We start from the raw sequence: 26,450 nt of genomic DNA, 5'->3' as shown, positions 1-26,450 counted from the left end.
ATTTGAAAGGAAAAACCAGGTTGTATTGATTAACAAATATGATCATTATTTGCCATCAGAATTTGGTTTTGAAATTAATTTTAAAAAAAAAGTCAAAGGAAAATAATCCCCATAATTATATGTTAAATTCCCAGAATGGAAAAAATTAAGGAACACAAAAGAACCAATCAGGCTAATTATTCCTTGCTCTGCAGCTAATATATTCCTATGGCAACCAGCTGAACTCTTGCAAAGAGAAATAAATTACTTTTTAAGTCAGATCATCAGGAGTTTTACCCAGAATAGCCACAAAACAAATCTTTCAAATAAATCTTCAGATGATGAAGGGGAAAAGATGCATTTTTTCCCCACTGGTTGTGCACAAGCATATCAAAATAGCCAGTTCATTATAAACCAACCAGACAATCCATTCTTAACTCCATACTTGAGGCAGAACAGATGCATGGACTTTGTTGGCTGTTTGTGTGTTGCCTCAGCTCCTCCGAGCTTGGGGCAGATGGATGGATCTGGAGAGGATATGTTTGGTGTACTTATTGGGGAAGGGGGTGCACAGCAGCCATGGGTGCATAAGTTCAGACCAAAAGAGACTTTAAATTTCTTTTTGTTGTTATTCTTTTTCTTGTAAAAACAATTTAGATTTTGATTATGTTCCTATACCATGGGTCAAGAAGTTGCCATCTTGGTTATTGGCAAATGTCTTGAAAGCAAAAATTGGATTCTCCTTTTACAGGCAAAAGTCTAAAGCAAATAAACCCCCTCGGACTGGAGGGAAATTTGTGGAGTAGTAGAGAGACAGAAAGTTTGTCTTGTTTCTGTATTCTCTTCCTACCTCATTATATCCTTTTTCTAGCTCTCTCTCAGGTTATATATAGATTTTAGTCAGATTTCAGTCAGGGGTGAAGGGTTTTTTTAAGCCTTTTTAGTAGATATAAGGGCAGCTAGGTGTTGTAGTATAAAGTATCAGACCTGGAGTCAGGAAGCCTCCTCCTCCTAAGTTCATTTATGGCTCAGCTACTTACTAATTGTGAGACCTTGGACAAGTCACCCAACTCTGTTTATTTTAGTTTCTCCTTCTGTAAAATGAGCTGAAAGTGAGGTTACAAAGAGTTGAACATAACTGAAATGATTAAAAAACAAAGTAATAGATACAGTCTTGAATCTTAGGTCTCACTCAAACTCAAAACTTTTTGTGGGTATCTCTTCCCCTGATGACTTCCCTACTTGTTAAGCCTTTTATCATATATGATCTCCAGCAAGAAGTACTGAACTTTCCAATCATCTTGGCCCCTGCATTTCATGGGTTCAGAGATCTGCCTCTCTTTAGTGACTTGAGGCTAGGAGATTTTGTCATCACCTCCAGACAAGAATGGTAATTTCTGCCCTCGAACACTTCTGGTAGATCTGCAGACTTGCCAGCTCCCTCCTTGAATTAAACTTATTTATCTGTTACTCATCACATTCCAAATATATCTTTCCCCCCTTCATGCCAAAGAGATTTTCCTTCTTTAAAAAGAAAGAAAGAAAGAAAAAGATTTAAAAAAGAAAAAACTCTTCAGCAAAACCAACCCACACAACAACTGTGGCTGACTGCAGTCTTCCAGACTTATAGACCACTACTTCTGCAGTAAAGGAAATGGTATTTTCCTTTCTATTCTCCAAGGCCAAACTTAATTATTATATTTACATAATATTCAGTTCCAGTTTATTGTTCTTTCCATTTACATCATTTCCTATATTGATTTCTTATTTCTGCTTGCTTCACTCTGTATCCATTCACATATTTTCCCATGCTTTTTAAAATTTTTATATGTTATGTCTTATGGCACAGCAATATTTCTATTACATTCATGTCAGACTTTATTTGGCCACTCCTTAATGTACAGATATCTACTTTGTTTCCAGTTCTTTATTACCACAAAAAAGGCTGCTATTAAATATTGTGGTATATGTGAAACCTTTCCATCTTTGATATTCTTAAGAGCAATGGGCTGTGTATGTCATCATGTAGAAATATGTTAAAAATAAATGAAAGAGCATGGAAATCTTAGTCTTTTTTTTTTGCATATTTACAAATTGTTTTCCAGAATAGTTGGATCAATCATGAATCTATTTTCCATGGCTTCCTTTCAACCAATCAAATAACTTTCTTGAAAGGTTAGATTTTGGTATTCCAACCCCTACATATTGATTATAAAATCACTATAGTTAATATGCATTAATATACTTAACTATAGTTAATGTGTCATAGAATCATATTGTTATTATTCAGTTGTGTCCAACTCTTCACAAATCCATGAATTGTACTGTCCATCGAGTTTTCTTGACAAAAATACTGGAATGGTTTGTCATTGCCTTTTCCAGTGGATCAAAGCAAAGGCTAAGAGTCATGGCTAGTAAGTGTCTGAGGTAAGAGTTGAACTTAGATTTTCTAGACTCCTGCTCTATCCACTGAGCCATCTAACTATCCCTTTTAAGATTGTTAGGAATCTTTAAAATTATCTAGTCCTATACTTCATTTCCCAGAGAAGAAAAATGAGACTTAAGAAATGAAGTATCCAAAGTAATAATGGAAATTTTTGATAAAACTCCTTAGGGTCTTTAAACATCCAATCAAATTATTTGTCAAGACACTAGTGACTGACAATATCAAAAATTTCACTTATTCCTCAGTAAATCAAAAATTTACTGAGAAATTACATAAGAAAAAACTAAATTAAATAACACTTTTAAGTGAATTTTGGGTTTTTTTATTTTTTAATGTATTTTATTTTAATGAATATGTTGTAAATATTTATGGGTATAACTAATCCAGTGCCTGTTTTATCCTTTCTATAGAATGTAAATTGCTTAAGGAATTTTATTTTTCTCTTTCTTATCTCCAACCCTAGGATTTAGTTGATACTTTAAAAGTGTTTGTTAAATTCAATTACATTAAACCAAAATTAAATAGGTACAGATATTTTCTCCCAAGTCCTCAAAACTTAGAGTAATTTCATTCCCAAAGGTCCTCACACAATACTGTTCAAGATTAGAACCTTTCCAGTATTCTCTTCTAGCAAGGGAAATTGATATGGACAAAATGGATATAGTATGTAGAATGCTGAATTTAGAATCAGGAAGATTTGAGTTCAAATCTTTCTTCACATTTAAGTATATAATTAAGACACCAGTTTTTTCAGCCTATTTTTTCATTTGTGAAATGGGAGTAATAATAGACAAACGGCCTTTGCATCTACACACCATTGATATATATAATTTGATGTGCTAAGCTCAAAAAGACAATTGGTCACACATTTAAATTTTGAGTCTTTGTATTTGTTCCTCCCATGTTTTTCTAGTGGGAAAGAAGACAAAGAAGAAGCAAGTGTCTAGAGAGGCCAGGAGCTATGTTTTTGCCCCAAAGATGTAAGAAAATAAACCAGTCTTCCTGAGTAACTTAAACCCACCACAACTAATTTTCTACAATCTGGAACTCCAGTGAGATAGGGGCAAGACATTGAAATATAGGTCTAATGTCTTTCTGCTACACCATACTGTCACCCCCAAAACAAGTATTTCCCTTTGAAATAGGATATCTGAGTCTCTGAGAGAAGAAAAAGAATGGATCTCTTGAATGTTTTCCACCACCTTGTTAACACCTAAAAGGTGGTCTTTTTTCACTATTTGAACTAGTCAGAGAGGGCATTAATTATTCATCAGGCACTGTATTAAATTGTACTGATACATTCTTTTTTTATAACACCTTTTTATTTTTCAAAATATATGCAAAGATAGTTTTCAACATTCACTCTTTTTTTATTTTTTATTTTTTTATTTTTTTATTTTATTTTATAATTATAACATTTTTTGACAGTACATATGCATGGGTAATTTTTTACAACATTATCCCTTGCACTTACTTCTATTCAGATTTTTTCCCTTCCTCCCCCAACCCCCTCCCCCAGATGGCAAGCAGTCTTATATATGTTAAATATATTACAGTATAATTTAGATACAATATATGTGTGTAGAACCGAATTTTTTGTTGCACAGGAAGAATTGGATTCAGAAGGTAAAAATAACAGTTTACATTCATTTCCCAGTGTTCCTTTTCTGGATGTAGCTGGTTCTGTCCATCATTAATCAATTGGAATTGGATTAGTTCTTCTCTATGTTGAAGAAATCCACTTCCATCAGCATACATCCTCGTACAGTATCATTGTTGAAGTGTATAATGATCTTCTGGTTCTGCTCGTTTCACTCAGCATCAGTTGATGTAAGTCTCTCCAAGCCTCTCTGTATTTCTCCTGTTGGTCATTTCTTATAGAACAATAATATTCCATAACATTCATATACCATAGTTTACCCAACCATTCTCCAATTGATGGACATCCATTCATCTTCCAGCTTCTAGCCACTATGAAAAGGGCTGCCACAAACATTTTGGCACATACAGGACCCTTTCCCTTCTCTAGTAGTTCCTTGGGGTATAAGCCCAGTAGTAGTATGGCTGGGTCAAAGGGTATGCACATTTTGATAACTTTTTGGGCATAATTCCAGATTGCTCTCCAGAATGGTTGGATTCTTTCACAACTCCACCAACAATGCATCAGTGTCCCAGTTTTCCCACAGCCCCTCCAACATTCATCGTTATTTGTTCCTGTCATCTTAGCCAATCTGACAGGTGTGTAATGATACCTCAGAGTTGTCTTAATTTGCATTTCTCTGATCAATAGTGATTTGGAACACTCTTTCATATGAGTGGAAATAGTTTTAATTTCATCATCTGAAAATTGTCTGTTCATATCCTTTGACAACATTCACTCTTGTAAAACTTTGTGTTGCATATTTTTCTCCCTCTCTCTCCACCTAGACAACAAGTAATCCAATATAGATTAAACATGTGCAATTATTCTATACATATTTCCACATTTATCATTATCAAAAAGGGAAAAAATGAGAGGGGGAAAAAAGACAAGCAAGCACACAACAACAACAAAGGTAAAATTACTATGCTATGATCCATATTCACTCCCCATAGTCTTTTGTCTATCTCCATCACAAGTCTATTGGAATTTCCTTGAATCACCTCATTGCTGAAAAGAGCCATGTCCATTGTAGATGATCATCATATTATCTTGTTGCTGTGTCCAATGGTCTCTTGGCTCTACTCACTTCACAGCATCAGTTCATGTAAGTCTCTCCAGGTCTTTCTGAAATCATTCTGCTGATCATTTCTTATAAAACAATAATATTTTATAACATTCATATACCATAACTTATTCAGTCATTCTCCAACTAATAGGACTCCACTCAGTTTCTTGTTCCTTGGCACTACAAAAAAGGATTGCTACAAACCTTTTTGCACATGTGAGTTCTTTCCCCTTTTTATATGATCTCTTTGGAATACAGGCACAGTAGAGACACTGTTGGATCAAAGATTATGCACAGTTTGATAGCCCTTTGAGCATAGTTCCAAATTGCAAAGAGCTTACTTTCTAATAAACAGATAAAACAGAACTTAAAAAACAAAGATCTTCCTCCACAATGGAGGAAGGTCTAAGAAGTCATTGGTTGAAGTTAGTTTGGAGAAAGCACAGTTGGCATGTGTGCTTCCTCAAATGGAGGTTTGGGGATGAATTCATTAATCAGAATGCCATTAAATATTATCCAGGGATCCATTGATAGTTACTCTGCCAATCAGCTCTATCAACATGCAGGAACACTTTAAAAGCCAGTTTATTATATGCTAAGAGTATGGACCTATAGTATACAAAAACCAGTGAGTCCTAAGAGGCAGTTTTTGCAGCCTTATAAAGGTTTATTTTATTTTTTTTATTAAAGCTTTTTTTTTTTAATTTTCAAAACATGCATTTTAAACACTCACCCTTGCAAACCTGTGTTCCAAAAATTTTCCCTCCTTCCCCTCAACCCTCTCCCTTGGATGAAAAATAACCCAATATATGTTAACATGTGTGATTCTTCTATACATATCTCCAGAATTATCATGCTACACAAAAAAATCAGATCAAAAAATAAAGAAAACAAAATGCAAGCAAAGGATAACCAAAAAAGCAAAAAAATGTTTTTTCACTATCCCCTCAATCCTTTCTTTGGGTACAGATGGCTCTCTTTATCTAGACTACTGGAACTGGCTGAATCACCTCACTGCTAAAAAAAAAAAAAAATCACCTCATGTATCAGAATTGATCAACATGTAATCTTGCTGTTACTGCGTACAATGTTCTCCTGGTGCTACTCACTTCACTTAGCATCAATTCATGTAATACTCTCCAGGTTTCTCTGAAATCATCCCGCTGATTAGAAAAAATCATTCTTAATTCTTTGATTTCTTTTTCCTCATTCTCCCCAGAAAGGAAAAAAAATCCCAAAACATTGTGGCTTTCCTACTACTCCTTTATAGAAATAATGCCATTTCTGTCAGAGGAAAAGGTTAGCAATAATGAATCTCCTAGAATAAGAAGTAGTATTCATATTACATAAAGTACAATTTAAGATTCTGATATGAAGGATCTTTCAAAAAAGACCCTATGTTTATAAAGGTTTATTATATAAGAAGAATATAATGCAATTTTACAGAGGGTTAAAAAAGAGGGTGAATATTTTACACAATATAGAACAGAGACCCTAAGAGGAAAATGTTCACTGAATAAAATTATAAACTGGTCATTAAACACTGGGGATATAGCTGGAATTTGCAAACTAACCTTTAGCACTAGAACTATTTACTGATATGTTCATCTTAAGTAAACAGAGGTAATAATGCTAAGCCAGAAATTCTCTTATTATTAACCAGTTAGATATTAGGGCTAAAGTTTGTTTTTTCAGCTAAATTCTAGATGCTCTAACTAGTGATGTGACTTTCAATCTCAAGTAAATGGTGGCAATAAACCCAAATCAGACAAAGTTTTCTTTTAACAAGAAGGTGATTGTAGATGAAGATGTGAGATGGATTGGGAGACAGAGAAGTGCTAAAGTCAGACTACTTGTTAAAATTTCAGTACTTTAGAAAATCAAAATCAGCAAAGATGAAGGTTTGATTTATTGTTTTGTTAACTGTCTAGACATACAAAATGTATAGAGAAAATATTAATAATTAACTTAAAACTATGTCATGAAGGGCTATCAAACTATGAATATCCTTTGATCTAGAACTGTCTCTACTGGGTCTGTATTGAAAAGAGATCATAAAAGAGAGGAAAGAACCCATATGTGCAAAAATGTTTATAGCAGCGCTTTCTGTAATGGCAAGGAATTGAAATGGAGTGAATGCCCACTAGTTGGAGAATGGCTGAATAAATTAAGGTATATTAATGTAACAGAATATTATTTTCTTTTTTTTTTTAATTTTTTTTATTCATTTTTCCAAATTATCCCCTCCCTCCCTCCACTCCCTCCCCCCGATGGCAGGTAATCCCATACATTTTACATGTGTTACAATATAACCTAGATACAATATATGTGTGTAAATACCATTTTCTTGTTGCACATTAATTATTAGCTTCCGAAGGTATAAGTAACCTGGGTAAATAGACAGTAGTGCTAACAATTTACATTCATTTCCCAGTGTTCCTTCTCTGGGTATAGTTATTTCTGTCCATCACTGATCAACTGGAAGTGAGTTGGATCTTCTTTACGTTGAAGATTTCCACTTCCATCAGAATACATCCTCATACAGTATTGTTGTTGAAGTGTATAATGATCTTCTGGTTCTGCTCATTTCACTCAGCATCAGTTGATGTACATCTCTCCAAGCCTCTCTGTATTCCTCCTGCTGGTCATTTCTTACAGAGCAATAATATTCCATAACCTTCATATACCACAATTTACCCAACCATTCTCCAATTGATGGACATCCATTCAACTTCCAGTTTCTAGCTACAACAAAAAGAGCTGCCACAAACATTTTGGCACATGCAGGTCACTTTCCACTCTTTAGTATTTCTTTGGGATATAATCCCAATAACAGCAATGCTGGGTCAAAGGATATGCACAGTTTGACAACTTTTTGGGCATAGTTCCAAATTGCTCAAAAGGATATGCACAGTTTGACAACTTTTTGGGCATAGTTCCAAATTGCTCTCCAGAATGCTGGATTCTTTCACAACTCCACCAACAATGTATCAGTGTCCCAGTTTTCCCACATCCCCTCCAACATTCATCATTATTTGTTCCTGTCATCTTAGCCAATCTGACAGGTGTGTAGTGGTATCTCAGAGTGGTCTTAATTTGCATTTCTCTGATCAGTAGTGATTTGGAACACTCTTTCATATGAGTGGAAATAATTTCAATTTCATCATCTGAGAATTGTCTGTTCATATCCCTTGACCATTTATCAATTGGAGAATGGTTTGGTTTCCTATAAATTAAGGTCAGTTCTCTATATATTTTGGAAATGAGACCTTTGTCAGAACCTTTACTTTTAAAAATATTTTCCCAATTTGTTACTTCCCTTCTAATCTTGTTTGCATTAGTATTGTTTGTACAGAAACTTTTTAGTTTGATGTAATAAAAATCTTCTATTTTGTGATCAATAATGATCTCTAGTTCTCCTCTGGTCATAAATTCCTTCCTCCTCCACAAGTCTGAGAGGTAGACTATTCTCTGTTCCTATAATCTATTTATTATCTCATTCTTTATGCCTAAATCATGGACCCATTTTGATCTTATCTTGGTATATGGTATTAAGTGTGGGTCCATATCTAATTTCTGCCATACTAATTTCCAGTTTTCCCAACAGTTTCTTCTGAATAATGAATTTTTGTCCCTAATGTTGGTATCTTTGGGTTTATCAAAGATTAGATTGCTATAGATGTACCCTTTTTTGTCCTTTGTATCTAATCTGTTCCATTGATCTACCGTTCTATTTCTTAGCCAGTACCAAATGGTTTTGGTGACTGCTGCTATATAATATAGTTTTAGATCAGGTACACTTAGACCACCTTCCTCTGACTTTTTTTTCATTAGTTCCCTTGCAATTCTCGACCTTTTATACTTCCATATGAATTTTGTTGTTATTTTTTCTAGGTCATTAAAATAGTTTCTTGGGAGTCTGATTGGTATAGCACTAAATAAATAGATTAGTTTGGGGAGTATTGTCATCTTTATTATATTTGCTCGGCCTATCCAAGAGCACTGAATGTCTTTCCAATTATTTAAATCTGACTTTATTTTTGTGGCAAGTGTTTTGTAATTTTTCTCATATAATTCCTGAATATTCTTTGGTAGATGGATTCCCAAATACTTTATACTCTCAACATTTGTTTGGAATGGAATTTCTCTTTGTATCTCTTGCTGTTGCATTTTGTTGGTGATATATAAGAATGCTGAGGATTTATGTGGATTTATTTTGTATCCTGCCACTTTGCTAAAATTCTGAATTATTTCTAATAGCTTTTTAGCAGAGTCTTTGGGGTTCTCTAAGTGTACCATCATGTCATCTGCAAAGAGTGATAGTTTGATTTCCTCATTTCCTACTCTAATTCCTTGAATCTCTCGGCTCTTATTGCCGAGGCTAGCGTTTCTAGTACTATATTGAATAGTAATGGTGATAGTGGGCAACGTTGTTTCACTCCTGATCTTACTGGGAAAGGTTGCAGTTTATTTCTATTGCATATTATGCTTACTGAAGGTCTTAAATATATGCTCCTGATTATTCTAAGGAATAATCCATTTATTCCTATACTCTCAAGAGTTTTTAGTAGGAATGGATGTTGGATTTTGTCAAATGCTTTTTTTGCATCTATTGAGATGATCATATGGTTTTTATTAATTTGATTATTAATATGGTCAATTATACTAATAGTTTTCCTAATATTAAACCAGCCCTGCATTCCTGGTATGAATCCTACTTGATCATAGTGTATTATCCTGGGGATGATTTTCTGAAGTCTTTTTGCTAATATCTTATTTGAGATTTTAGCATCAATATTCATTAAGGAAATTGGTCTATAATTTTCTTTCTCAGTTTTCGATCGACCTGGTTTAGGTATCAGTACCATGTCTGTGTCATAAAAGGAGTTTGGTAGGACTCCTTCATTCCCTATTTTTTCAAATAGTTTATATAGCATTGGGGATAATTGTTCTTTAAATGTTTGGTAGAATTCACATGTAAATCCATCTGGTCCAGGGGATTTTTTCCTGGGGAGTTGATTAATAGCTTGTTCTATTTCTTTTTCTGAAATGGGACTATTTAAGCAATTTATTTCCTCCTCTGTTAATCTAGGAAGCCTATATTTTTGGAGGAAGTCATCCATTTCACTTAAGTTATCAAATTTATTGGCATAAAGTTGGGCAAAGTAACTCGCTTATTATTTCTCTAATTTCCTCTTCATTGGTGGAAAGATCCCCCTTTTCATTTGTAAGACTAACAATTTGATTTTCCTCTTTCTTTTTTCTGATCAGATTTACCAAAGGTTTATCTATTTTATTGGCTTTTTCATAAAACCAACTCTTGGTTTTATTTATTAATTCAATAGTTTTTTTACTTTAAATATTATTGATTTCTCCTTTTAATTTTTGTATTTCAAGTTTAATTTTTGGTTGGGGGTTTTTAATTTGGTCTTTTTCTAGCCTTTTAAGTTGCAAGCCCAATTTGTTAATCTTCTCTTTCTCTATTTTCTTCAAATAAGCATCTAAAGATATAAAATTTCCCCTTATTACTACTTTAGCTGCATCCCACAGATTTTGGTATGATGTCTCATCATTGTCATTATCTTGGGTGAAATTATTAATTGTTTCTATAATTTGCTCTTTCACCCAGTCATTCTTTAAGATGAGATTATTCAGTTTCCAATTACTTTTTGGTCTATTTATCCATAACTTTTTACTGAATGTAGCTTTTATTGCATTGTGGTCTGAGAAGAAGGCATTTATTATTTCTGCCTTCCTACATTTAATTTTGAGATCTTTATGTCCTAATATATGGTCAATTTTTGTATAGGATCCATGAACTGCTGAGAAGAAAGTATATTCCTTTCTATTGCCATTCAGTTTTCTCCAAAGGTCTATCATACCTAGTTTTTCTAATGTTCTATTTACTTTTTTAATTTCTTTCTTGTTTGTTTTGTGGTTTGATTTGTCTAAATCTGAGAGTGCAAGGTTGAGATCTCCCACTATTATAGTTTTACTGTCTATTTCTTCTTGCAAATCTCTTAACTTTTCCTTTAGGAAGTTAGATGCTATACCACTTGGTGCATATATGTTTAGTATCGATATGGCTTCATTATTTATGCTACCTTTCAGCAGGATATAGTTTCCTTCCTTATCTCTTTTAATTAGATCAACTTCTGCTTTTGCTTGATCTGAGATAAGGATAGCTACCCCTGCTTTTTTGGCTTTACCTGAAGCATAATAGATTCTGCTCCAACCTTTTACCTTTACTCTATATGTATCTCCCTGCTTTAAGTGTGTTTCCTGTAAACAACATATTGTAGGGTTCTGATTTTTGATCCAGTCTGCTATCCGTCTCCGTTTGATGGGAACGTTCATCCCATTCACATTTACAGTTAAAATTACTAATTCTGTATTTCCTGCCATCATATTATCCCCAGATTATGCTTTTTCCCTTGACCCCCCTGAACCCCTTCCCCAATATTTAATTTATAGACCCCCCTTGTGACGCGCAGCCCCCCTTTTTTTAGTATCCTTCCCCCTCCCTCCAAATCTCTTCCCTTATTCTCCTTTTCCTTTTCCCTTTTCCTCTCCCCCCCCCTTTTTTTTTTAGTATCCCTCCCCCTCCCTCCACGTCCCTTCCCTTATTCTCCTTTTCCTTTTCCCTTTTCCTCTCCCCCCTTTTAATGAGGTGAAAGAGAATTCTCTGAAAAACAAATATGACAATTATTTACTCTTTGAGCCACTTCTGATGAGAGTAAGATTTACACAATGATTCTCCCCCTCTCTAAATTCCCTCAGATATGGTGTATTTTCTATGCCTCTTCCTGGGATGTAGTTTCCCTCTTTTATCACTCCCTCCCCTTTTTCTGATACTACCTGCTTCCCTTTACTACACCCCCTCCTTTTTTTTTTCTTTTATATCAGTAAAATCAAATTATCCATGCGTACTTTCTATATACCCACAACAGAGATATAGTTCTCAAGGGTTCTGTGTACCTTTTTCTGTTTCTCTTCAGTCTTGTGGATGTAGATCAAATTTTTTGTTTAAGTCTGGTTTTTTTCTTAGAAACATATGGAATTCCTCTATTTCATTGAATGACCATCTTCTTCCATGGAAAAAGATGCTAAACTTAGCTGGGTAGTTTATTCTTGGTTGCAATCCTTGATCTTTTGCCTTTCGGAATATCAGGTTCCAGGTCCTTCTATCTTTTAATGTGGAGGCAGCCAGATCTTGTGTGACCCTTATTGTGGCACCTTGGTATTTAAATTGTTTTTTTTCTAGCTGCTTGCAGGATTTTCTCCTTTGTGTGGTAATTCTGCAGCTTAGCCACAATATTCCGTGGTGTTCTTTTTTTAGGGTTTATTTCAGCAGGAGTTTGATGAATTCTTTCAACATCTACTTTCCCCTCTGTTTCTATTATCTCTGGACAGTTCTCTTTGATAATTTCCTGTAAAATAGAATCTAGGCTCTTTTTTTGGTCATAGTTTTCGGGAAGTCCAATGATCCGCAGATTATCTCTCCTAGATCTATTTTCCAGGTCTATAGATTTTCCCAGTAAGTATTTGATGTTGTTCTTCAGCTTTTCATTTTTTTTGTTTTGTTTGACTGATTCTTGGGTTCTCAATGAATCATTCATTTCTATTTGTTCCATCCTGACTTTTAAGGAGTTATTTTCTTCATTCACAGTTTTTAGTTCTTTTTGTAAATGCCCAATTTCATTTTTAAATGAGTTATTTTGCTCTATTGAATTTTTTCCCATTTCCCTAATGTTTTTTTTTTTTTGAGAATTATTTTCTTTTTCCAATTCAGAAATCCTATTTTCTTGGGACTTTTTTATCTTCTCCAATTCAGAAATCCTACTTTCCTGTGATTTTTTTACCTTTTCTAATTCACCAATTTTGTTTCCCTGCATCTCCTGTGAATTCTTTATTTTTTCCAACTCCAATTTCAGAATGTTGTTTTTCTCTATCATAGCTTCTCTTTCCTTTCCCCATTTTTCTTCAAACTCTCTTAACTTTTTAATAGTCTCTTCATAGGAGAGAGTTATGTGATGGGGGGCAGGAATCGTTCCCCTTTAGGTTGTTATCTGCTGACTCTCTGCTGTTAACTTCCTTGGGGTTGGATACCCGTTCTTTCTCTGTGTAGAAGGAATCTATGGTTTTTTTGGGCTTCTTGCTCATACTTAAAAAATCCTACCCTGGGGTAGGAAATTATTTATTTATTTATTTACCAGCTTCCTCCCAGACTGGATGGATGCAGCGGCTCCTGCGCCTGAGATAAGAGAGAGCTCTGGGAGAGAGTTCCCCACCCCCTCCCTGGAAGTGCCTCAGAGGTGATCAGCACTGCTGTGCCCTGAGGGCACTGTGTTTTAGCGGCTTCCCTGAGGTTGAGACTGAACAGTAAAGGCGACTCAAAGCCTAGCCTATGCGTCCCGGTGGGGCGTGGATGTCTGCAGCAGGTGACGTGAAAAGCCCCTGCGCTCAAACTGGAAGTGTCTGCCAGAAACCACGGTCCCTAGTTCAAAGGTTCCACTTCTCTGGGACTTCCGTTCCACAGCCTCCAGCCAGCTGAGCCAGGCACTATGAGTTACCGCCCCGCCCACTTTTCAATCTCTTAACTACCCCCAGGTGAAAGCCTGGATTGCCTATGTCGGCCACACCCCCAAGTGCCGAGATCTGCTGAGTCACCCCCGGGATCCCGGAAGATCCAATCTAGTTTTAAATTTTAAAGTGGCTTATATTTCTCCTCTGAACTGCTGTTTTATAAGCAGAGAAGAGTTAACAGCCTGTGCCAGATTCTTTTATGTCAGTGGATTCTCTGATCCCAGAGCCCTCACTAGCGCGACCAGCGCAGTGTGCCACTACCCCACCATCTGGGCTGGCCTCTCTTCTTCCTCCCCTGGGAGCTGACCTTTCCTGCTGAAACTCCAGATTCTCTTCAACTGGTAAGTCGTGCTTCCAGTCCTTGTGTATTCTATCAGTCCAACGCTATTTCTGAGGCTGATTAAATCTAGTTGGTTGTGAGGGAAGAAAGGAGCTTACACAGTGGCGTGTATCTTCTCCGCCATCTTGGCTCCGCCCCCAAAAAAATATTATTTTCTATTAAAGTGATAAGCAGCTTTTTTTTTTTTTTTCCCAGAAAAGCCTAGAAAGACTTACATGAACTCATGCTGAGGGAAGCAAGCAGAACCAGAAGAACACTGAACATAGTAACAACAAAATTATGTGAAAATCAATCTGATAGACTTGGCTCTTTTCAATAAGGAGGTGATTCAAGGGAATTCCAGTAGACGTTAGATGGAAAGTATCATCCATATCCAGAGAAAGAACTATGGAAACTGAATGTGTATCAAAGCATAGTATTTTCACTTTTTGATGTATGTTTTTTCTTTCTCATTTTTCCCTTTTAATCTGGGGATTAATTTTCTTGCACAGTATAATGAATATGGAAATATGTTTAGAAGTATTGCTTGTTTAATATAAAATTTAAAAAACCCTGTATCATGTACATTTCTTTCTATTTGAGAACTGCCTGTGAAACATTCACCCACAAATGGCCAGGAAGAGTCCAAGGAATCATGAGATGAACTAGATTTGAAGAATTATCACAGAAAGGTCTTTAAAACAAACAAGGAAGCAAGAATGACAATAACAATAACAGTGATATGACACAGTAACAACAACAAAGCCTGTTTTGGTTTTTTTTAGGCATACATATTTTTACAATTATCTTGCTGCACAAGAAAAATCAGATCAAAAAAGGAAAAAAATAAGAAAGTAAAATTCAAACAAATAACAACAAAAGAAGTAAAAATGTTATATTATGATTCACACTCAGTTCCCACAGTCCTCTTTCTGGTTGCAGATGACTCTTCCTATCACAAGATGACTAGAACTGGCCTGAATCACCTCATTGTTGAGAAAAGACAAGTCTATCAGAATTGATCACAGAATAATCTTGTTATTGCCATGTACAATGATCTCCTGATTCTGATCATTTCACTTAGCATTAATAGTTCATGTAAATCTCTCCAGGCTTCTCTGAAATCATCCTGGTGATTATTTCTTGTAGAACAATAATATTCCATAACATTCATATACCATAATTTATTCAGCCATTCTCCAACTGATAGCTATTCACTCAGTTTCCAGTTTCTTGCCCCTACAAAGAGGGCTGCCACATTTTTGCACATGTCCTTTAAGATCTCTTTGAGACACAAACTCAGTTTTGAGACACAGTTTGATAGCTTTTTGAGTATAGTTCCAAATTGCTCTCTAGAATGGTTGGATTTGTTCACAATTCCACCAACAATGTATCAGTGTCCCAGTTTTCTCATATCCTCTCCAACATTCATTATTATCTTTTCCTGTCAACTTAGCCACTCTGAAAGGTGTGTAGTGATATCTCAGAGTTGTCTCAATTTATCTGATCAATAGTGATTTAGAGCACCTTCTCATATGAGTAGAGATGACTTGAGAAGACAAGACATTCAATTTGGAGCAAGTAAAAAGAAGTATGAATCCCCTGCTTTTTGCCATAGGCTTTTTGTCATCTTCTAGGTCTATATTTATCTGTCTAGGAAGCTCTTATTGAACACACAACATTTACTGACTCTTACCACTCACTTAGTCACCTGTTTCTTAGCTACAGAGATCTGTCTTTTCCTATGAAACCTTTGAAGCAAGAGGGAAACTATTCCCTTTTCCTTTAAAACTATCACTCTGAGATTGTGTTCCCTTTTCTGACCTCAGAGATCAGGACCTCCCAGGCTCCAAGGTGTCTAGAGAGGGCCCATCCTCCCAGGATGAGAGAAGTAACATTATTTAGAGGTAAATCAACTCCCATTGATTTTTTTTTTAATTCTTGAGCTCTCATTCAATTGAGAAATCCTGGTGTCCCAGGCCCCACCAAGATCCATGTAACAGGTTCCCTTAAACTTATTCCTCACAGAAGACCTAAAGTAGCTTGCTCAGCTTCTAGGAGAAAGCATTCTCTCAAGACAAGATTCCATTTCCCTAATAGGACTTGGTCACTATGGCAGTCAGTCGCTTAGCAAACCGGTTTCTATTCAACAATAAATTTTCATTTTGCAATTAATAATTCGGGAATAACCAAATTCTTTCACTTTAAACCTACCACCAATTGATTGAAAGAGGATTTTTAACAACTCTCTTATTGCCACTAACCTCATCACTACCAGGAACTGAGGGGATTCAAACCTCATCACCTTGACTTTCATCTATGAAATAAATTTATAAAATAGATACTGAATTCATGGTGATTCTGCATTTAGATAAGTAGTTACAAAATGTCTTGTACCTAAGCCCTCAATTAAAAGAAGACAACTCTAACAATGACTAGAGGTTGAATTCTCCACCCTGTGCTAGGAAAGATTCCCATTGTGACCTCATGCCACAAACAAAGGGAAAACCAGCAACATATGGGGGTGGGGGTGTTTCTAAGAAAAATTATTAAATCCAGCACATGCATTCATTAAGGAAATAAATTTAAGAAAACACAAACAGAAATAAAGCTAGGGCAAGGCAGGGCAGGGCCTGTCCTTCCTCTCTCAGATATTAGCTGCCAATCTTCTGCATTCTCCTTGAAAGTCTTGAAATTTTTCACCATAGCTGTTCATGAAAATTTCTTCCTTCCACCCCACCTTCTATCCCAGAAAATGGCTGATCTCAAGTTAACTTCCTCTATTCCCAAACTAAAAAACAAGGGGTTTTGTGGTCAATCAACCCTTTGGAAAGTCTGTTATATTCAATTTTTTTTTATTCTATGCAATATTTCAATCGACACCTCAATTTGTCTATTTTGTTAAACAATAAGCCTTTGGAATATGAAAAAAAAATGCAAAGGATGGTGGTCTAGATGTACCAGACCTAAAGCTATATTATAAAACAGTAGTCATCAAAACTACTTGATAAGAAACAGAGCAGTGGATCAGTGGAATAGGTTAGGCTCACAAGACACAATAATCAATGACTATAGTAATCTAGTATTTGATAAACCCAAAGACCCCAGCTTCTGGGATGAGTATTCACTATTTGACAGTAAGTCCTTTAACAACAGGAATCAGTTTACCCTTAGAGAGTCTGCCTTGGTGAAAAAGATCTTCTCATCAACAAAGAGAATTCCACCTCTCTACAGAGAGTCTTGGTATCTCCCAGAGAATGACCTGAGCTGAGCCCCGCAAATGTCCAGGTGAATTCAGAGACATTATTTTCTGTTCCCTATACCAAACAGTTATGTGAGAGCCACAGAAAGCTGAGCTCAAACCTGTCTAGTTGGCACCTCGTGACTGACATTTGGTGACCAATGCCTGGGAATCCACTCTGCAGTTATATCTCTGGGACTACAGTGCCTCCCACAGCCTCAAGCATTGTGTGTCCCCCCACCTCCTCCTCAACCACACCACTCAGAGCTCTAGGCCACAGATACTGACACCTGCATCTAGACACAAATTCTTATGAGAATCAAAGAAGAAACCAATAGAAAATTACTATGAAAAAAGAGAAATATATTTCAGGGATTAGGAGGAGGGCCTATCAGAAAAAAGCAGAATACAATATTTCTCATACAGTAAATGCCTAATAAATATTGGTTGGATTGAAATAAATTACAGAGAAAGAGGAAAGGAATAGAAGGGTAAGAAGCTATGGATCATGTCGAAGAATTGGGTTTTTATTAAAAGTTTTAAATCATAACTTTTTTTTATATAGTCTCATTTCTTTAGACTCTCTGTGTCAGTGCAGATAGTCATTATAAGCCAACAGCCATATCAGATACAAAATTAATATTGCTCAGTGACCAATCTTTCCTAAGTTTCCCCTTTGGGGGAAAATAAAATTCCTTAATTATCTTTTAAAATCACCCATATAGACCTGTATGTGCCAAAATGTTTGTGGCAGCTCTTTTTGTTGTAGCTAGAAACTGGAAGTTGAATGGATGTCCATCAGTTGGAGAATGGTTGGGTAAATTATGGTATATGAATGTTATGGAATAGTATTGCTCTGTAAGAAATGACCAGCAGGAGGAATACAGAGAGGCTTGGAGAGACTTACATCAACTGATGCTGAGTGAAATGAACAGAAACAGGAGATCATTATACACTATCAACAACAATACTATATGAGGATGTATTCTGATGGAAGTGGAAATCTTCGACATAGAGAAGATCCAACTCACTTCTAGCTTATCAATGATGGACAGAAACAACTACACCCAGAGAAGGAACACTGGGAAGTGAATGTAAAATATTAGCACTACTATCTATCTACCCAGCTTACTTATACCTTCTGAATCCAATACTTAACGTGCAACAAGAAAATTGGATTTACACACATATATTGTATCTAGGTTATATTGTAACACATGTAAAATGTATGGGATTGCCTGTCATCGGGGGGAGGGAGTGGAGGGAGGGAGGGAGGGGAAAATCTGGGAAAATGAATACAAGGGATAATGTTATAAAAAAAAATTACTCATGCATATGTACTGTCAAAAATTATAATTATAAAATTAATAAAAAAATTAAATAAAATCACCCATATACTTATAGTCCCTCTATCCTGGAAATAGGTAAAAAATAAGAGGATGGTCATATTTGTCTTTGTAACCTTGGCACTTGACATAGTGCTTGACACCTAGGATTAATAAATCTTATTGTTTGATTAATGATCCTGAATTTCCAGCCTAACTTCCTAGCCAGACTGACAAGAAACTCCATGACTGTTAAATTAAGCATTCACTATAGGCAATAATCTACATTTCTATTGAACTTAAGTTTCACAAATTATCTTCATTACACAGATAAATGAATGAAAGAATAAAAGAGTGAGAAAACTGAGTGTCTGATGAAATGACTTGCCTCCATTAAGAAGCAGTTAAAGAAAGAATATACCTAACCCTGGCCTTCAGGGAACAAATACTGTTGGCGTTTTTTATGGGAAATAGAGACTGAAAGGGACCTGAAAAGGAACCTGCCCTCAAGGAGTTCATAGTCTAAAGGGACACAGAGTTTACCCATTGCTGGGGTTAAAAGACAATAAAGCTTATGTGAAGATTAATTGTACATAGCAGGTATTTGTCACTCTGGTTAGTACTTTAATTTCCCAAAGCATTTTCACATCTATAATGCCATTTAATCTTCACTATGCCCAGTATTGTGTAGGAGAAATAAGACAAAAGGAAAAAGGCAACCCTCAAGCAATGGCTACAGAGATAAGACTCTATCTAGAAAAACAAGAAACAAGAAGTTATTTATTACAAATAATCCACACCAGTACTGCTTGGTATCTAGGGCAAATTTTGATGATGGAGTTTGAAAAAAAGGAAAGTGTTATAAAATCTTTGGAGGAGAGACTTAGGAGAAAGGAATTTCAAACATTTCTGTAAAATGACATACATAACCCCCATGTCCAGCACCATGTTTGATAGATACCCAATAAATATTTTCTGTGGCCACTTCCATTCATTTTCTCTAGTCCTGATGTGGAAGAGAAGAGAAACAGTTTTCCCCATCCTATAATATACCCTTAGCTAATAAGGGGAATGGGGAATAAGTATAATTTCTAAATATAATCATCCTCGTAACTCAAAAAGGAACCTGATAATTTGCATATCATTTGTCTAGCTTTGAGTTTTAATGACCAAGGTGAAAATTCCTACAGCTCTTTAGGCACCACAGGAAAAATAGTAATTGGTCTCCTGCTGCTATTGACAAAGGGAGCCCTGAAACTCTTAAAACTCCTTAAAGGACAAATTCTCTTTGAATCCTACCACTGTAAAGACCCCACCCGAGAATAAACAGCTTCATTATGTAATCTAGGTGGGGCTAGCTGAGTCCAGAGTTGGAGATATCAAACCTCAATTTTGGAGAAACACCCATTCAATTCTAAGATTTTCTATTCAATTCCAGCTCAAACTCCACCCAGCAACCTTATTGGGAGAAGGAGTAGGCCTTGGCTTGTAGTCAAAGGCTTCTATTTTAAAAACAGCAATTTTAAACCCAATTCTCGCAGAGGAGCTAATATGCCATGCCAAGGAAACTCTCTTCCTGGCATATTAGAAAACTCTGCCCGCCGGGATGATATTCTATTCCCGCGTTACCCTCTCTTTATGTTCACCTATTTCCCTAATGAGACTTTATCTCTTTCTGTTGGGACCTTACTTTACATCTTTCTTTCTGTTGGGATTTTGCCAGTAAGGAATTCAGCCTTTCTATCCATGCATAGCAAAGGCTGACTTCCCAGTGCCTATAATAAACTTCTTTTTATCAGTCTAGCTTTTTGGGTTCATAAATTCCTTTACAAAGGATCTCTGTGATGCCAGAAGGGGGTTCCCAAAACTCCCTACCCAGGGGATTTAGGAGAGGCCAAATCTCTTCTTTGGTTCCCTGACCACCCTAAAACTATACCTCATCATTTGGTTCCCTGATCAGAAACCCCAAAATCTTGATTCCTCACTATTACTGCTGCCTCAATTGAGATCTTCTCCCAGCCTCAGGAATGGATATGATTCCCAGGCCAGAAAATCACCTTTAGCTTCTCCCTGAAGCAGTCAGCCAGCAGCTCAGAACCTTTTTGAGGTATCAAAAACTCAGTCATTCCATCCCAGCTAACAATCCCCTTATGCTATATTAACAAGAGACTTTCATATAGCCTTCCTAAGTCCACAACCAAAACCAAAATTATAATGTAGAAGATTTAAAAAAAGTTTCCATCATGGTAGAGGGCTCCATTCTCATTCCAGTGCCCAGTCTGGCCACTTGAATACAACCTAGATTGGAGCAATCTTTGCTAGGTGGCAAGAATTCTTTTGAAGTCATTTTGGTAGTCACTGGATCATCTGAAGTAGCAGAACAAAGAACTTTAACTTGTCCATGCTACATATGCTACTTTCTTAATGCTGCACATCAGGTTTATTTGGCATCTGTTCCAGTCAACCCAGTAAATCATATGAACAATAACCTCCCCCAGTGATTACCACCATATTGTCTGTCACTACTTGGGTGCCTAGTCCATGGTCCCCAACTTCCACCCCAACTTAAAGCCTTGTCTTTTCTATATGTGTCAATGACCTCCCTTGATTTGTCTCTCCAAATTAGCCCACAATTAAAGCCCCAAAGAGAAAGGCAAGGTGATATTAGTTAAATTTTCCTTACTGCCTACTAAAATTTCTACTCAATTACTGCTATCTTTCTCCCACTAAAAAAAAAATGCCATTTATTTATTTTGTATATATCAAGTACACACACACACAAGAGTCCTTAAAGACAAGGAATGTCTCATTTTTTGTTTTTGTGCTAAGTGCTTAATAAATACTTGTGAATTGATGAATTGATTGCCAAATTTGTTTGTTAGACTCTCCCTGTACTCCAACACACCATTTCTAGTTCTGTTCCCTCAGACTGAAAAGGATTTGGAACCCAGATCTCCTGACTCTTCAAGTCTAGAGCTCTTCTGAATACACTTCTGCTTGTCATGTTCACTATTTTTTCAAGTACCTAGAAGTAGAAATTTCCCAGGTTCAAACTGTGGGGAAAATCTCCTTCTACGAAGGAGTGTAAATATTCCACTCAAGCAAATATTGGGCAGGGGAGTTGGGATAGTGGGGAAAATGGAAGACATAAGAGAATGGTACAGTGGATAGAGTGTCAGGTTTGGAGTCAAGAAAATTCCTTTCCCAGACAACACCCTTAAGTGAAATGGTCTCATTCAATTGGAGATCTCAGCCTGAGGCATAGTCAATAGTCCTCTATTGAGTGGCTCAAACTGCTCCCCAGCCCCCAGGCCAAGATTTACCCAATGTAATCAAGGGTCTGTTAACCCACCTTTGCCAAATTCCTAGTCAGGAGTTTTGCCCTCTAAGAAAGCTTTCTTCTTAATGTAAATAAATTCCCTTTTGCCAAGCAGATTTAGGGTTCTTCAATTCTTTTGTAAGGGACCTGAGGCACCAACCAGAGGGGATCTCATACTCTAATTCTCACACCTCATCATTTGGTGGCCCCTACAGGATCTCCGAGAATCTGGCCTTTTCTTGTTGTCTATTCTATAGCTAGGACAACCCAAATTCCCAGGAAAATTGGGTTGTTTGGAGCTTCATGCTCAGCAGAGTTCTCTGTCTGGGGACATGCAGACTGGAATTCCTGCACCCTGACAAAAATTTCCCTTAATCAGGGAGTGTTTTTGTCATCTCCCTCTCTCTCTAGGGTGCCTAGGAGAACAAGGAGCTATAGAATCAGGAAATCTGGGGCTTGTGGCAAAATGAGGCAGTCCATCTCCATTCCTAAAGATTCTCCTTTAGGTTGTCTCTTTAAAAAAGAGACAAATTTGACTTGAAAGATCTCAAGACCAAGAAACTCATTTACTTTTGCAGTACTGCTTGGCCTCAATATATCTTGAAGAACCAGGAAAAATGGCCCACTAATGGCTTAGTTAACTACAGCACTATCTAGCAGTTTGATTTGTTTTGCTGAAAGCAAGACAAGTGGACTGAAGTTTCTTATGTCCAAGCCTTTATGGTCTTCTCTCAAGATCCTGAATTAAGACAGCACTGCAGAATGCTGCTGGTAACATTTACTGCAAGGGAATTGAAGGTAGATAGAAGATCTTCTAGATGACTCCCTCCTTTTCACTCCTTTAGGGGCACAAGATCCTATTTCTGTTTCCCATTGTAGTCCTTATCAAAAGGCCTGCAATCCCTTCCAAAACCCCTCCTTATCAAAAACAGGGCCTTGGGTCCCACAATACCAGATCCCCCTCGTCTCCTGAACTAGATTAGAACAGCTTAGACCCAAGGCTTCCAAGTCAGCCCCCACTTTTATTCAGATAGCACTGGCTAAAGATTTAAGGGAATTGTAGCTGCTTGACAGCAGTCTCATCCTGAATGTGGATGCTATTTTAATCTGCAGTCCCACCAGAGAGGAGTTCCTAAATGTTGCCATGAAAACCCTAAATTTTCTAGCCTTGAGGGGCTACAGGGTCTCCTTACCAAAGCCCACATTGCCTGCCAGTCTGTCAAATATTTGGGCCATAATCTCATCCCCACTTCTCGTTCTCTAATGAAGGAGAGGAAACAGACCATTTTAGGCCTTCCAGACCCTGCCTCAAAGAAACAGCTACACACTTTCCTGGGCATAGCTGGTTTCTGCAGAATTTGGATACCTAATTTTGGGATTATTGCCAAACCTCTCTACTATTCTATTCAAGGCTCTGATAATCTTCCCCTTGAATGGGAACCTGATCAGGTCAAGGCTTTTAAAATTCTGAAGGCCAAATTGACCTCCACCCCTGCCCTGGCCCTACCTAAGTTAGAGAAGCCTTTCCCTCTGTATGTAGATGAAATTAAAGGTCAGGCTTTGGGGGTCTTAATTCAGGCTCTGGGACCTGACCCCAGACTGGTGGCCTATTTCTCAAAGAAACTGGACTCAGTTTCCGTAGGATAGCCCTCCTGCCTTAGAGCGGTGGCTGCCATGGCCTCAAAACTTGGGACAGCCGTTAGAGGTTTTAACCCCCACCAGGTTCCGAGCATTTTAGAAGCCAAAGGGCATTGGAGGCTTGCTGGTGGGGGGCTTACTAGATATCACACTCTCCTACTAGAAATCCCCTGACCTGATTGTCACACTGAGTGTCTCTGGGTCACTCTTAACCCTGCCACTCTGCTCTCTGACAACCCTCAGTCAGGAGAAAATTGTGAGGAAGCTTTAGATTCTGTCTACTCCAGCCAACCTGATTTAAGGGAATGGCTTACAGATGGGTCGAGCTTTCTTGAAAATGGAGAAAGAAGGGCAAGATATTCTGTGGTGACTCCCAAAGACACCCTAGAAGCTAAGACATTGCCCCCTGGAACTTCTGCCCAGAAAGCTGACCTCATTGCCCTAACCAGAGATTTGGAACTGGGGAAGGGAATGAGAGTGAACATCTATACTGACTCCAAATATGCTTTTCATATTTTGTATGCTCGTGGGGCTATATGGAAAGAAAGAGGACTTTTGGCAGCAAAGAATTCTCCTATTAAATATGCAGGAGAAATTCTGTACCTATTGCAAGCTGTTCTGGAATCCAGAGAGGTTTCAGTCATATTTTCTAAAGGATAACAGAAGGGAGATTCACTTCAGGACAAGGGGAATAGGTTTGCAGATTCAACTGCTAAAGCTGATGACCATTCACTCCTGACCATGGCACCTTTAATCCCCCAGCTCCCTGATTCTTATATCCTTTCCTATACTTCACAGGAAAAAAAACCTTGCAGAAGAAAGGGAATACATCCTTTCTCCTTCTGGTTGGTTTCAAACACCCTCATACCAATTATCAATCCCAGAGGCAAGTCAGTGAAAACTTATCTTTGGTCTTCATCAGGCCACACCTAGGAAGAAATGCTCTTCAATCCCTGGTGAAACACATTTTTACTGGTCACAGGCTTGGAGAAACAATCAGGCAGATCTGCCAGGCCTGCCCAAATTGTGCCCAAGTGAATCCTGAAGGAGCTGTTAAACCTCCTCCTCTCCTGAAGCCTATTCAGAGAAGGGACACATACCCACGGGAAGATTGGCAAATAGACTTTATACATATATCCCCCGTAGAGGTTTCAAGTTGCCTCTGGTTTTCGTTGACAACTTTACTAACTGGGCAGAAGCTTTTCCCTGCAGGACTGAGAAAGCTTAGGAGGTATCAAAGTCCTTGCTAAAAGAAATCATACCTTTCTTTGGCCTACCAAGCCCAGTCTTCACTTCCCAGTAATCCAAAATGTAGCCAAAGAGTTCGAAATCACCTGTCACCTCCACTCTGCCTGGCATCCTCAGGCTTCTGAGAAGGTGGAGAAAATGAATCACACCTTCAAGCGAGTGCTTACTAAACTGTGCTTAGAGACTCAAGAGGATTGGGTGAAGAATCTCCCATTAAGACTTCTTAGAGTCTATATTGCGCCTTGGGAGAATATTAAGCTGAGTCCCTTTGAACTTCTGTTTGGGAGGCCTTTCCTAACCACTGACATTCTTGTAGATCCAGAACAGCATCTGGCCACTCAGTTTGCCACAGCTTGAGGCACTGCAGAAGGCCCTTTCTGAATATGCAAATGAGCATTTCCTTTAACCTACAGAATCTCATACCCAGACTGCATTCCCTATAAATCCAGGGGACATGGTGTACTTGAAATCTTAGAAGCTTCAAGGTGATTACCCCCAGGTATAAAATGAAAAAGACCATATAAGGTCATTCTGACTACTCCATTGTAAGTCAAACTGGAAGGGTTCCCCAGCTTGATTCTTATTTCTAGGATTAAAAATGCTGCTTCTATTATTTTTCCTTCAGATATTTCAGAATATTCCTGTGAACCCATGGAAGACCTGAAATTTCTCTTCCAAAGAACTCTGAGAAAAACTCTGGAGAAAGAAGAGTGAAATTGTCTGTCTTTCTCTCACTATAATCTCCTTCCTTCCTTCCTCACCATGAGAACTTTACTCCTAATACTCTCTCTCCAGCTTTCTTGGTGTTACTCTTTGAGCCCTTGCCAGTGGGGAGATAACTTCCTAGTCAGACTAGGGAACTCTGCAGGTAATGGGGGGAGGGCATGGTTTTAGATAACCAAATGGCCTTGGATTATTTCCTTCCCTTAAGTGGAGGTGTCTGTCCCCTAGTCAGTACATCCAGTCTTTCTCTATATGGGGTTCCTGGTTATATTCCATTTCTAATTATTATTTTTTTTACTCATATTTGGCCCCTGCATTTTTAATCTTCTCATGAGATTTGTTTCCTTCAGGCTTCAAGCTACGAATTTTCAACTGCTCCTGCAGCCTGGAAATCATGGGATAACTGACTGGGACACACAACATCCCTTAGATGCTGCTGCTGTTGTCTTCAGATCTTCCCCTCCTGGGCTGAACTCCCAGTGAAAGTAGGGACAGCTCTTTGACCCTTGTCAGCTTAAAGCAGCTACTGAAGATGAGACCTTCATCTGTTACCCCAAATGAATTTGGGTAGACTGCTTGAGAGGGAATGATGTAAACTGAGATCTTTTTGGGAAAAATGATGTAAACTGTATCCCCCCAAAGAGGACTCACAAACCCTAGGAAAAGCACACCTTTCCCAGACAACACCCTTAAGCTAAGTGGTCTCATTCAATTGGAGATCTCTGCCTGAGGCATAGTCAATAGTCTTCTATTGAGTGGCTCAAACTGCTTCCCAGCTCCCAGGCCAAGATTTACCTGATATAATCAAGGGTCTGTTAACCCACCTTTGCCAAATTCCTAATCAAGAGTTTTGCCCACTAAGAAAGCTTTCGTCTTAGATCAAATAAATTCCTTTTTGCCACGCAGATTTCTGGGTTT

At 37.4% G+C, this 26,450-nt stretch overlaps 1 pseudogene; it reads right to left on the bottom strand.

Moving 5' to 3' along the window:
* The window catches only part of LOC141552844 (mitochondrial carrier homolog 2-like), a 36,121-nt pseudogene extending 11,201 nt beyond the window's left edge, over positions 1 to 24,920 (bottom strand).
* Between the last annotated feature and the right edge of the window lie 1,530 nt (positions 24,921 to 26,450).

Source organism: Sminthopsis crassicaudata, chromosome 2 (genome assembly GCF_048593235.1).
Source record: "Sminthopsis crassicaudata isolate SCR6 chromosome 2, ASM4859323v1, whole genome shotgun sequence".
NCBI lineage: Eukaryota > Metazoa > Chordata > Mammalia > Dasyuromorphia > Dasyuridae > Sminthopsis > Sminthopsis crassicaudata.
This window is presented reverse-complemented; position numbering and strand designations above follow the sequence as displayed.